Below are 15,029 nucleotides of genomic sequence, written 5' to 3'. Positions count from 1 at the left end.
AGTTGGAGTACTGCATCCAGTACTGGGCACCGTACTTCAAAAGGGATGTGGCCAGCCTGGAGAGGGTTCAGAGGAGGGCCACCCGCTTGGTGAGAGGGCAGCAGGACAGGCCCTATGAGGAGAGACTGAAGGACCTGAACCTGTTCAGCCTCAGCAAGAGGAGGCTGGGGGGGACTTGCTGGCTGCCTACAAGCTCATCAAGGAGGATCAACAGCAAATAGGCAGAGCTCTTTTCTCCCCAGCACCACCTGGGGTGACGAGGAACAATGGTCATAAGCTGATGGAGAATAGGTTTAGGTTGGAGATCAGAAGGCAATATTTTATAGCTAGGGTGGCCAAAATCTGGAACCAACTTCCCAGGGAAGTGGTCCTTGCCCCTACCTTGGGCATATTCAAGAGGAGGTTGGACGATCACCTGTCTGGGGTCTTGTGAACCCAGCATTCATTCCTGCCTGTGGCAGGGGGTCATGTTAGATGATCTGTTCAGGTCCCTCCTGACCCTAGCTACTATGAAACTATGAAATTATAAGATTGCTGTTTCTTGCTGGTTTGGGTATTTAAATAATCATAAATGGATTTTGAAGTCTTCTTTGAAGTCCTCTTTGGGAAGAGACTAAATAGGTTAAGCTTTTTCAGCTTAGAAAAGAAATGCTTGAGGGGGTTCCATATTAAATGGTGCAGAGAATGTAAATAGGAATTTATCATTTATCATGATACTCTAACTAAGGCCCCTGGCAGACATTAAAACAATGGTAGGATTGGAATTGAAGGAAGTTTGTGTCTGGCATAGCAGGAGGCAGGATATTTTGGATGAGGCATTAAATTCCTCCTACCCTAATTGCACCACTGTAGAGCTGCCCCCAGACTGATCCTGCAGCTCAGGTAGGACGTGACTCTGTCCCAAACTCAGGTTTGAGACCCCAGACTGCCAGGGTCCAGGTACACCAATCAGCTGAATGTCAGCCAGCCCAGGAACACCCAGCTGCATGTGCAGTTTTTGATAATCCTGAGGCCCCAGGACCCTGGGATCCAGAAATGTTGTCCTGATCCTTGGGTCTCTATGCCCCAGTACCTCTAAAAAACATGTGTTTATCCCAGTTCCCTATAACCCAGTACTTACCTCTGCACGGGGTCAAAAGGCAAGGGAAGAAAGGGTGCTGGATTTCAGGGTTGCCAGGTTCCTAGCAGGGGTGTAGCCTGTTGACTCCTTTCATCAGGAAGCCTTGCAACCCCCACTCTTCTGGCAGCCTATTTTCAGCATCCGGACTGGTGCTGACTAGGGCTGTCCAAGGCTTCGGACAGAGCTTTGGATCTGGAGAAGCTTCGGACACTTTGGGGTCCAAAGCAGCATGTCCAGGTCAAAGTGCTGGCCTTTTTTTGCTTCCAAAAGTGTTTCGGAGCTTCTGAAGAGCTTTGGAGCCACCTTGGAGCTGCCTCGGAGATCCAGCCATAGGGTATAATGGGGAAACAATAAAATATCTATAACTTTGTTGGTTTTTGAAAATGTCATCCAAATTGGACAGGAATGGTACACTCTGCAGAGAGCATGAAGCCTACCAAGTTTCAAGAAGATCAGTGTAGGGGTTTGGGGGGAACAGCACCCCAAATTCTTGAAAGCAAAACTCCTGTCACGTCTATGTGTTACAACACAGGGGGGTCAAAACTGCAGGAGTGGTAGCTCTTGCTGAGGCCACAAAGCTTGCCAAGTTTCAAGAAGATCAGTGCAGCAGTTAGGAGGAACTGCCCCTCAAGCTGTGGACAAGCAAAACCCGTGCCATAGGTGACACTGCGTGTGTTAAGGCACAGCGGGGTGACAGCTGCAGGGATGGTGGCCCCTGCTGTGGCCACAATGCCTGCCAGCTGTCGAGGAGGTCAGTGCAGGGGGGTTCTGGGGCCCTGCACCCCTAGCTGCTGACAGGCAAACCTCGTGCCATGGAACTCGTGCTTGTGGGACTGACTGTGTCTGTCTTGGGGTGTGGGAGACACTACTGCAGACCTGGCTGCTAAGCTATTGTGCTACCAGTTACCAATCAATCATGATTCACTCAGGGACCAGCTCAATACACAGGACCTAGCTAATGTAGCCAGTTAATTGCCATCAATTAACACCTACAAAACCAGGCTATGGAGAGGAAAGAATTAATACAGACAATCAACTGCCCCAAGACAGACACAGTCAATCCCACAAGCACCCATGGCATGAGGTTTGCCTGTCAGCAGCTAGGGGTGCAGGGCCCCAGATCCCCCCTACACTGATCTCCTCGACAGCTGGCAGGCGTTGTGACCCCAGCAGGGGCCACCATCCCTGCAGCTTTCACCCCGCTGCGCCTTAACACACGCACTGTCACCCATGTCACGAGTTTTGCTTGTCCGCAGCTTGAGGTGCAGTTTCCCCCAAACCCCTGTAACTGATCTTCTTGAAACTTGGCAGGATTTGTGGCCTCAGCCAGAGCCACCACCCCTGCGGTTTTCACCCCTCTGTGTTGTAACACATAGACATGACAGGAGTTTTGCTTTCAAGAATTTGGGGTACAGTTTTCCCCAAACTCCTGCACCAATCTTCTTGAATCTTGGCAGGCCCACCACCCCTGCAGTTTTCACCCACTTGTGGTGTAACACACAGTCATGACATGAGCTTTGCTTTCAAGAATTTGGGGTACAGCTCCCCCACAAACCCTGCTCCGATCTTCTTGAAACTTGGCAGGTTTCATGCTCTCAGCAGAGGCTACCATCCCTGCAGGGTTTTTAAAAATTTGACCAAAAACAACAAAGTTACAGATATTTCATTGATTCCCCCATTATACCCTATGGCCGGATCTCCAAGGCAGCTCCAAAGCTTTGGTGCCACTTCAGCCAGATCAAGGCAGAAACTTAGTCCGGAGCTCTGGATCGGATCACTGCCATCCAAAGCAGCCAGATCCGAAGCTGGATCAGATTGCTGCCAAATTCACACAGGCCTAGTGTTGTCCCGATGCTGATCCTTTGCCCCTTCCTGATGCTGAGAATAGTGATTGTAAGTATTGGTAGATAGGTGGCCAGTGAGGTGGTGGAGGAAGCAGTGCACTGTGGGATGCTGAGTGAAGACCTATGACCCAATGTGTGACATGCCACCTGTTCAAAATAAAACTTCATTAAAAAACAGCTATGAAAATGTACATTTTTCAAACCACATTTTTGTAGCTGATTGGCTATTTTTATTGTGTGGTAAATACGTTGCACGTTGCATGTCTAAATTTGTTGTGCAATTAACCAGTTAACTGCACAATAAATGTAACATGTGTCAGGGGCCTTGGGTAAAGGGGGTATTGGGTACATAAAATGAAACTATTGAGGAGTAGGTTTAAAACTAACAGAAAGAAGTTCTTTATCACACAGCGAGTAAGTAGCGTATGGAACTTATTGTCACAAGAAGCAGAGGCTGGTATCTTAACCCAGTGATTGGGTAATTGGACCAATTCTTGAAGGAAAGGGCCATTAGTGATGGAATGTAGTAGACATGGGTGCAGCCTCTGTTTGGAACTTCCTAAACCAATGAATGCTGGGGGCTGCAATGAGAGGGGGGCAAAAAATGGAAAATTCTGGGCATGTCCTATTCACTCTCCCCTCCTCCTCCGCTGTCTGCCACTGAGAGAGACAGAATACTGGGCTAGATCTGATCCACTAAATGGCTGTTTTTATGTTTGCTGTGAGAGGAGAAGAGAAGAGGTAGAAGGGTTTATATTATTTGAGTATTTGGCTGAGGTCACTTATTTTGCTAGGCCAATTTACTAGTGCATTATTAATAAATAATAATTATATTACACTTGGCAGTGTGGGCCAGTTGTCAGATGTGTTGTCATTTATCACAGGGTGGTAGCCAGGTTTTACCTGAGCCTTTGGTTTCTGTTTATAACCTGATCTATAATTGGTAAAATCAGTTAATATTCAGTACATTTCAAAGGCTTTGCTACTTGCTCTGTAGAATTTAAAATACAAGTCTGAGAATAGACAGAGCAGTGAACCAACTCAAGTAGGAATCAATGAATAAATGTGCTTATTTTCTTGATGCTTCTGAAAAATATCCTATTTGCCCTTAAGGGGCTATAGGGGTTGCAGAATTGTTTAAGAAGTTACACTTCAAGCTAATAGATTGTGCAGTCAAAGAAATTGCTGATCTCTGTAAAAGGGCACTTTTTACTTTTCCTGCTGTGAATGAATACTGATTTTACCCAGTGGACAACATTTTTAAAAGTGAGCCCCAAGTTTTCACCTGCTATTTCCTGCTCATGGCCAATTGTAGATTTTTGCAGACACAAATACTTTGAGGTTAAAGGACAGTGTTTAGATAACAGTGATCTGACTGAACCTGTGGATTAGGTAGGTAGCAGGGCTGTGCGAAGCCTCAGGTGCTGATTCGATTCGGAGGAGATTCAGCCCAATCTGGTAGCAGAATCTCTGAGTCTGAATTGAATCAGGAGACCAATAAAAAGGTCCAAATTGATTTGAAGCTCTCTAAATTGATTCAGAAAAGATTCATAGAGCTTCAGTGATTCGGACAGTCCCCACTCACTGCCGCAGGGAGCTGGACCCAGACTCCATGCTGGTAAGTAGGGAGCGGGGGATAGGGGGGACTACAGGAGGGGAGAGGGGACCATGGGAGGACCTCTGCCAGGCCCCATCCCCTGCCTGCTCCCCCAGGCCCTCTGAGTGCCCCTGACCCTCACCTGCTCTCCCACCTCCCCACCCCCATGGTGCCCCACCCAGCTTCTAGCTCTTAAAAAAAACCCCAAACAAACCCACTCACTGGCTCCTGCCAGGTGGCAGGGGGGGCTATCTCCACTTCCCCCCACTTCCCTGGGCTGTGTGGGGGGCTTTGTCACAAGCCCCCACCCCACCCATTCTCAAAGACCCCCATGGCTGCCCCACCCAGCCCCAGCATCAGTTCTTTACAAAAAAAAAAAGCCCCCACTCACCAACTGCTGCAGTGATCATCAGGGCCTCTGTGGGCTCGTGGTAGAGCCCCCCATGCAGCACAGGGCAGTGGGGGGCAGTGGTGATCACCCCCCATGCCTGGCAGGAGCCAATGAGTTCGAGGCTTTTTTTTTTTTTTATGTGGGTAGCTGGGGCTGTGTGGGGCAGCTGTTGTTGGTGCTGGGACAGCTGGTAGGGGATTTCATAGATTTCATAGACGTTAGGGCTGGAAGAGACTTCGAAGATCATCATGTCCAGCCCTCTGTCCTAGGGGCAGCAAATCAGCTAGGGTCAAAGGATCTCAGCACCACCTCTGGAGGGAGTCTATTTCAGGTCTTGGGGGCTTGGACAGTAAAGACATTTTTTCTTATGTCCAGCCTAAAATGGTCTAGGAGTAGTTTATGATCATTGGTCCTTGTTTTTCCTTGGGGCGCTCTGGTGAACAGATGTTCTCCCAGATCCTGATGTACACCCCTTATGTACTTATAAGCAGCCACCAGTTCCGACACAAAGTACCTACCGACACAAAGTACCCATTGAGCAGACTGGCCTTTTCCTGAGTGTCAGTTATCAGCTGTTCCATTTGGTTCAGTAGGGGTCCAATGTTACCCTTGCTTCTTTTCCGACTCCCTACATATCTGGAAAAGGACTTTGTTATCCTTGATATGTATATCCAGATGAAACTCGGTTGCAGCCTTGGCTTTCCTGATCCGCTCCCTGCAGGTACAGACCAGTGCTAAGTACTCCTCCTTGGTGGTACTTCCATCCTTTATAAGTCTCTCTTTTGGGGTGTAGGAGGTCCTCAAGTTCCTTGCTGAGCAAAGGGGCTTGCTGCGCCCTTTTACTACCCTTCCTCCAAGATGGGATGACCATCCCTTGTGCTGTCAGGATCGCTGCCTTGAGGAGAAACCACTCCTCAACCACTCCTTGGACTTCTCTTCCTGTTGAGTCGTGGTCCCTTAGGGCCTTGACAGTGAGCCTCCTGAGCTTGTTGAAGTAAGCTTTCCTGAAGTCGAGGACTTCTGTATTGCTGACTGACTTGCCAGTTTTGCGAGGGATAGTAAAGTTGATCAGCTCGTGGTCACTATCACCCAGCTTTCCAACGATTCTTAGGTCACTGACTAGGTCATCCCCTTTGGCCCAGTACCAGGTCCAGCAATGCTTTATCTCTTGTCAGCTCATGGACTTCTTGGGTCAAGTAGAGCTCATGCATGCACATGAGGAAGTTTTGTGACTGATCGGATTTGGCCAAGTACTCTTCCCATGAGATGTCCAGGTAGTTAAAGTCTCCCATGACAACCATGCACTGAGAACATGCAGCCTCAGCCAGTTGCCTGGTGAATTCTTGGTCAAGCTCTTATTTCTGGTTAGGAGGTCTGTAGTAGACTCCTACCATGATGTCCCCTGTGCCACATTCTCCACGTATTTTAAGCCAGAGAGACTCCAGTCATCCTTCCTGGGTGCCAATGTCAATTTGCAGGGATGTTTGCCTGTCCTTGACATAGAGAGCTACACCGCCCCCTTCCCCCAGATGGGTCCTGTCCTATTCAGAGATTTGGCCAATTCGGCAGTGGCCAAATCTCTGAATCAGATTCAGCTGAATCGATTTGGGACAGTAATTCAAATCACCAAATTGAATCACTGCCCCCCAAACTGGCTGAATCCAAATTTGAAGTGAATACTAGCTGCTTTGCACAGGCCTAGTAGGTAGATAGTTAACAGATATAAACTACAGGTTAGTATGGATCAGTTTTCAACAATTGGCCTAATGTGTCCTGTGCCTGCACTGGAACTCATCTTTTAACTCATTTATTTTAAACTATTTATTGTGAAGTGTTCAGAGTGCACACATTGGATGATCTCAGAACACTTGTATGCAAATTTAAAAGCAAAATGCCCTGCATGTCCCTAAATAAACACTTTGATTCTGAATAAATTGTTGATGAGGTTTAATATATTTACTTAGCACTTAAGAACTTTTGTTTTGGGATTTAGCAGTGCTCATCTAATCTACATTCCAATATTGCATTTGTTTCTGAATATTTTGAATAATCAATAGGTTAATAAAATATAATTTCTTCTACCATCAAAATTAAAATTACATGTCCACAAAGTGGTGATAGGAACATACCAGGGCTTGTTCCTGATATAAAACATGGTAGTAATTTAGGTGCCAGATGATGCCAGGTGAGAGCAAAATATGGCCAAGTGGTTTGGAGAGTGGTCTGCCACTTAGAAGGTTTAAATTTATTTCCTGCTTTTTCATGCACTTTCAGGGACAAGTCATTTTATCGCTCTCTATTCCTCAGTTATCCACCTCACAAGAGGGCTATGAGAAGAAATACATTCAAAGACTGTGTAGTGCTGAAGTAATATGGTAATAGAGGTTAGAAAAGCATCCAAAAAAGAATACTCTTTAAAAAAGAAAACTTCTTACATTAAAAAAAAAATCTTATTATTGGATTTGCTCCAATACTTTGGTTAAAATATACATATTGCTGAATTTGCATCGGCAACCTGCACAAGTTTCCTGATCTAAAGAAATACTATTTGGGAGCTCTCGTAATTACTGGGGAATGTTTCTGTGCTTATGGAAAAACAGAAATAAAACAGATCTAGGGAAATTTTTGAACAAGGAGAATAGAGTGGTCCAAACAGTCACTAAGTAGTAGCTGCATTGCTGAGGTTAGAGCCATACCTTTGAGGGGATCCATGCTTTATTTCTCTCTTTCCTTTCACAAATTACTGTCTAACTCAGGTTCTCCAGATTCAATAAAATATTATTAATGCTACTGACATGTGCATTCATTGTGTGGGTAGCAATTCTTAGTTTAATAAGTGGAAATTAAAATGCCATTCTAGAAGTTTAAAAATGATGGGGGAAGGAAAACCTATTTTCATGAAAGGAAACCTTTCCTGTATGGATTGCCTCATGTTGCATAGTAAGCCATAAGCCATCTTCCCAAACCTCTCTTTTCTCCTCTCACCTGCTCTACACACATACACACAGGAGCTAGGGATAGGCATTTAAAAAGCCTGAGCCTGAATTGGTTCAATCTTTGCAGGTTAGTCTAACCTGGCTAGGCTAAATCAGTTTGTAACCCAGACAGACATCCCAGAAATGCAGGGACATGCCTGCAGTGGCTCAGGCTAGAAGCCAGGGGATGATAAAGTAGCCCTCCCTTCCCTGGCACATGACAGAGCTGAGGGGAGCATGGCCAGGCCCAGCAGGAGGCTCTATTTATTCCACACCCCCCACCAGCTGCCCAGCAGAGAATGTTTATCACCCTTAATTCAGTGTTTATAAACTCATTAAGAAAACAAAGCCTCTCTCCATTAACTAATGGAGCTCTTCTTAAACAGCTCTTCCAAAGAAGGACATTCACCTGTTGAGTAGCTCCAAAAAGCCTGTCTGCCTCTGTCTTCTCCCACAGCACTGACCTTAGCCAACCTGTGGTCTGCTAGCTAATGCTGAGGAGGCCAGCTCTGCTGTGGAGCAGAGAGACCTGCCCAGGCCAGAGAGCATGCCAGGATGCTGGGAGTGTCTGGTTCATCTTAAACCAGCAAGGGCTCTGAGGAAGACATTGCATAAACCCATTACGTCTGATACTACATTCAACCAGGTTTATCTTAAACTGGTTTCAGCCATTTTCAAACTGGTTTATGTGCACTGGACTTCTGTCCTGTTACAGATTTAAACCAGTTTCTGATCACTTAAACCAGTCTATGTGTAATGTCTGTCCCTAGCCTAGCTGATCCTCAAAGGTATCGGTATACTGGGGAAAGACTGTGAGAGTCACTGTCAAAGGTTATGTGATATTCTACTACTTTAGGGAGCATAATCTTTTCTCTGAAACTCCTTTCTGTTCTGAAGTGCCTGAAGCCTAGCAGCACAGCCTCCTGAGGGCCTCGAGGAAGAGTCCTGTGTTCTTCCTCAAGAGACAACAACCACACATGGCTGCACCTGAATGGTTGAACTACATCCACAGGTCTGATTCTCTTCTGTCAATAGACTTTAACTCTGTTGACTTCAGTATAGTTACTCCCAATTTATACTTCTGCTATAGCCAAAAGCTCCAAAGGGGAAAGATCGCTATACATCTACTGCTGGTGAAAAGGGAGAGATGCTGCCAAAGAAAGCTTGATTTGCCTCACGAAGCTCCCCATTAATTCCCCAAGTGAAATCAAGAGAATTACTATAACAGGCACTATAACAGGCTTTTAATTATAGTGAGCTCCTGCAAGGGAAGAGAAAGGGATTTTCCTGCTTTAAAAACACCATTACTACCTACTATTTCTAAGAAAAAAGAATTGTTGTTGATGAGCCTTATATTTTGCTGGTTTCTTTTCTGTAGGGACTTTGCTCTAAGAGAGATGCAGAGAGAAGACTTCATAGAACCTGCAAACTGGGGAGTGTGAAATGATGCAGAGGGTTATGTAGTGAGAGATGAAACAGAAGCTGGGGCAAAGCTGAGGACCTCAGTCCTTTATTATGACTGAATATGAAGCTGGGTTAGTTATTGTCAGCGCCCAGACTGACCTGGCAATCCGTGTTTTTGGATCTGGAGATAGGCCTGCAAAGAGGCAGTTGATCTGTCACTCATGTGACCTGTGAATGGGTGAGAGAGAGTCCATGATTATCTATGTGGGACATTCTTATGTGCAGGTAAGGAAGGGGCTAGTGCTGGTGGGATAAAATTTCACTATTTATATGTATACATATGTACATTTATATAGAAATATAAATTTCAGAGACAGAAATTCCCCATTCATAATACTGAACACAAACAAAGAAATATTTAGGACATAGGTGCTCTGCCATATGCTTTGAAAAAAAAAATATATACTGTTTCCATATTTTATATATATTGTTGCCATGTTTTCCAAAGCATATGGCAGGGCACTTATGGCTTCCTAAATATTTCTTTGTTTGTGTGCAGTATTGTGAGTGGGGAATTTCTGTCTCTGAAGGGTAACTAGGGAGAATATTTTTGGTTTTCCTAGGTTGGGCGGGGCGGGTGGGGGGGCGGGACTTAAGCCACTTTAGTTCTTTGTCAGCAATGATCCCAAGTATATTGAAACTGGCCCTTATTGCTGCCATCCATACCATGGCAGAAAGGTAACACGAACATAAGTAAAAGGAGAATTGGAATTCCTTTATAAGTTAGTTGTCTATGTACATATCTATAGGGTCAGCTGCTTCTCACTGCCACTGTATGTAAGAAACAGAGGGTAGTCTGATGTCAACAATCCCTTGCGATCAAAGGGAAACCAGTAAAAAATCCAGTTTCTTGTGAAATACTGCTCAAATTTATCTTTGCTATAATGCCTCTCAAAGCAATGAAACTAACCTTCTTAACATGATTAACCTTGAAAAGGAAAGGAAAGTGAACGCACTGTCAACTTGGTGTGCTTCACCAAAAGATAAAAGTTAAAAAAGTTTATAGGGCTTCTAAAACATTTCTGCAGTCTTGGGAAGGGGTATAAGATGGAAATACAAAGCAAAGTTAATAGATGTATCAAGCTGTTAGAATCCCAGAAAATAACTCTTCTCCCATCATCCTACCAGGCATTGTCAAAAAACTGCTTCACTGTGGGTGTCAAGGGATGCATTCAAATGACCCAGCCAGGAGAGTTGCCAAGTCCCTTTCACTGGAAATAGCCTACTGCATCTGTTAGTTTTAGATTCCAGTGTAATTTACCTTGATATACAAAAATGATGCAAGTTACATTGGTGTAAAACTGTTATGTGCCTTGAGAAACAATATCAGCAAGATGTTTCCTCTCAAGTATACCTTAGCTTTAGCAAGACTTTTGATAGGGTGTCCCACAATATTCTTGTAAGCAAGCTAAGAAAGTACAGGTTAGATGAATGGACTGTAAGGTAGATAGAAAACTGGATGGGTCATCAGCCTCTCATAAAGTAGTAGGCAATGTCTCTATGTCCAGTTGGCAGCTGGTGTCAAGTGGAGTGCCCTAGGGGTTGTTCCTGGGGCCAGTTTTGTTCAATATCTTCATCTATGACCTGGAAGATGGGATGGAGTGCACCCTCAGCAAGTTCATGGTTGACACCAAGCTTGGGGGAGGAATGGAAATGCTAGAGGGCAGGGCTAGGATTCAGAAAGACCCCCCAAAACTGGAGGCCAAAGGAAATCTCATGAGGTTCAATAAGAACAAGTGCAAAGTTCTGCACTTAGGAAGGAACAATCCCATGACAAGTACAGGCTGGAGACTGATAGGCTAAGTAATAGGGCTATGTGAAACAGCACTGTTTCATTTTTACTTTTGTTTTACCATTTCAAAGGGACAGTGTTTTGTTTTGCTGTTTTGTTTCATTTCAAAGCACTGTCCTGTTTTGTTTTGTTGAAACTGTTTCACTGTTTTGACACGTTTTGACGTTTCGCCCACAAGCTATAATGGAGAAATATAAAAATGCCTATAACTTTGTCATTTCTTGTCTGGTTTAGATTAAAATTGCAGGAATGGTAGCCCCTTCTGAGGGCATGAAGCCTGCCAAGCTTCAAGGAGATAGGTGCAGGGGTTTCTGGGAAAGTGTACCTCAAGTGCTGACAAGCAAAACTCATGTCACTTGCCGGCAGCAGCAGCCTCCTGTCATCTTGCATACAGATCTGGGGACCCGCACTCTGGGAGGGCTGTGGGGTTGTGCCAGACTCCTCCTGGGGGTTCAGGCCCCCAAATCTATGCTTGGGATGATAGAAGGCTGCCAATGCCACCTGGGGCCAGCGCCAGGCGCAGCCTGCACCCAACACTGGGAAGACTGGTGTTGCAGCTGGCCCCAGGCAACAGCAGCAGCCTTTTGTCACGCCACATGCAGATCTGGGGGCCTGCACCCCTAGAAGGTCTGTGGGGCTGTGCTTGACTCCTGAGGGTTCAGGACCCCAGATCTGTGCTTGGGGTGACAGAAGCTGCCACCTGGGACTAACGCTGGGCACAGCCCACACCCAGCAATGGGAAGACTGGTGCTGCCACTGGCTCCAGGCAGCAGCAGCAGCAGCAACAGCCTTCTGTCATCCCACATGCAGATCTTGGGGCCTATACCCCCAGGAAGAGTCTGGCAGTGCTGGGAGGGCAGGTTGACTTCCGTGAGGCTGGCGGAGCTGCTCAGAGCACAGCTCTGGCTCTCCCCCTCCTCCCACCACTGGGCTGCACTCTGAGGAGCTCCGCCAGCCCCATGGAGCACAGCCCGGTGACAGGAGGCAGAGCTCAGCCCTGGCTCTCCCCCGCCTCCCACCACTGGGCTGCACTCCAACCAGCTCTGCCAGCTCCACTGTGCCCAGCCCGGTGGCGGGAGGCAGGGAGAGCCAGGGCTGTGCTCAACCTACCACTGCCGGGCTGAGCTCCATGGGGATGATGGAGCTGCTTAAAGCACATCCCTGACTCTTCCCTGGCTCCTGCTACTGTGCTGCTTTGAAACTCAAAACATTTTGAAAGTTTTGAAATGTTTTGAGTGCCCTCATTTTATTTTGAAGCTGTTTTGAAGCCTCTTGTTTCATTTTGATTTCATTTTTTTCAAACTTGAAACGCATTGAAACAGCCTTGAAACAAAGCACTCGTTCAAGTTTCGCACAGCCCTACTAAGTAACAGCTCTGCAGAAAAGGCCCCGGGGTTACAGTGGACAATAAGCTGAATGTGAGCCAAGAGTGTTGCCTTGTGAAGAAGGCTAACAGCACACTGCACTGCATTAGTAAGAGTGTTGCCAGCAGATTGAGGGAAGTGATTTTCCCCTCTATTCAGCACTGGTGAGGTCACATTTGGAGTACTGTATCCCATTTTGGGCTTCCCACTACAGAAAGTATGTAGACAAATTGGAGAGGTTCCAGCAAAGGGCAATGAAAATGGTTAGGGGGATGGGGTAAGACTTAAGGAAATGGGTGTTGGGGGGATGGACTTGATAATGCCATAATCAACTTACAGTTCAAGAATGCCTCAAAGTGTTCTTTCCATCTAGCTTTGATAAATTCATTGTATTTGAGCAGTGTCTGGCCATCCTGTGATTGCAGGAAAGTAGCACCATGGCCAATGGGGCCATAGATGGCTTTCGTTAACTGGAAAAAGTTATGTATGTCATGTTTGTCAGCAAAGAGTTGGATCTCCTTGGCTTTATCTTGCCACCACTGACTTGATTTCCTGGATCCTCCTCTGAGTTTTGTGTTTGAGGAGGCCTTCTTTTCTTGTTGAGAAGGGCTTGGATCTCAGTGTTGCTTTTATCAAACCAGTCTTGGTGTTAACAGGTGGTATAGTCAATGGATTTAGCACAGGCCATATGACCCCTTTAGACCCCTTCCAGAGTTCCTCAGTGTTGCCTTCGTGTGTGGACAGGGCAGAGAGCTTTTCATGAGAATACTGTTGGGATCCTTACACACCTTTGATTCTTGAAAGGATTTGGTGCTGAGAGTCCATTGCATTGCATTTGGCTGTTTTGGGGATTTCAGAGCAAGCCAGATATTCATAATGGATCTATCCAGCAGTCATCAGTTCATCTCATAGTTTGTATGATATGGACACCCATTCGATCATGGGCTCTAACATTAATGTAGTTGTGGAGGCTTAAATCGAGGGCGTCTCCAGGTAGTTTTGTATTTGTCAATCTGTCTGAAGATGGTGTTCATGATGACACGACCATGCTTTGTGCACTTGCTCAGGAGGATGCTGTTGGACTTGGCTTTTCCTACTCATTCCTTCCTAATTGTACCAGTTCAGAGTTCCAGATCATGTCTGACTCTGGCATCGAAGTCACTGAATAGAATGATTTTGTCTTCCTTGCAATTTTATTGGTCAGTATGTGGCCAAAATTGGAGTAGACTTGTTCTTTGAAATCTTCATCAGCATCAGGCATTGGAGCTTGCACAGTGATGATGGTGGCATACTGGTTGTTGCTGAGCTTAAGGAAAGGGTTGTAATACATTCAATAGTGCCCACAAGGAGCTGTATAAATTGACTGACAAACTGATTCTTGATGACATTGGGGGTTAGTTTGGAATAACTTTCAGGACAGAATCATGGTTTGTATCTAATAATTAGAGCAGTGCATTCTGATTATCTATTGATCTCATGATAGGGCACTAATTGCTTCCTTTTTTGGGGCTACTTGAGATGGTCCTAAAGATAAAGACTCCCAGTGGTATGTCTATAATAGAAAGCAAAGGAGTGGCAAAGAGGAAGCAAAGTTTAAACAGCAGGCCCAGGAACAGCTTGAGCTTTCCTGGGAGTATTCATCAGGGCCAACCCTAGAGGGAGGTGTGCGGCCCAGGGCAAATCATCCTGTGCAGGGCCCCATTAACATTTTTATATAAGTAAAAAAAAGTTCATATAATTTTAAACTCACTGATCATGATCAGAGCTGCATCACGTACATTCTGAAATTCACTGGGAGGGCAAGGGCAGGGCTGCAGCTCCCAGCGCTCAATGGCTGCAGGCCCAGGGCCAGGACCAGGAGAGGTGGGAAGCTCAAGCTTCAGAGCAGGATGGAGCCAGTAGCCCTGGCGCTGGCACTGAGGGCATTGTGGCTGGTGCAGCATTCCCCAGCAGGGGCCACCTGAAGTGCAGGGCAGCTGAGACAAGGGCTGTACTGGGCAGGCTGGGCTGGTTCAGGGGCACCCTTGTGGCAGGGGGCCCCAAGCTGAGCCACAGTGCCTGGTGCCCAACAGCCTCCCAGGGGCTCTGGGCCAAGCTATGCTGTGTGGCAGGTGCTAGGCAGCACCTCTGCTCCTGCCAGGGGCTGAGTCAGCATCTCCTGTGCCCTGCAGGGGGCTCTAGAGTGGGGGGTAATGTCAAAGTATGGGACCCCCCCACCATACCCTAGGGATGGCCCTAGTATTCATAAGAATATCAGCTTTTGGAGTTGAACTGGAAGTGCACCACTGACAGAATCTCTGAGATTTGAGTTTGTGATTGTTTTGATGTTTGGTTCCTTCTATCATACCTGAACTATATGAATTTGTTTTGCTGTTCTCATGAAATGCACAAGGATTTTAAGTTTGTTTACTTTATTTATCCCATCTAAGAACTTCAGTCTACCTCTTAAAGAGGGAGGGCTCAGAAGGATGGTGACTAAGGG

This window comes from Alligator sinensis, unplaced genomic scaffold (assembly GCF_000455745.1).
Source record: "Alligator sinensis unplaced genomic scaffold, ASM45574v1 scaffold60_1, whole genome shotgun sequence".
NCBI lineage: Eukaryota > Metazoa > Chordata > Crocodylia > Alligatoridae > Alligator > Alligator sinensis.
This window is presented reverse-complemented; position numbering follows the sequence as displayed.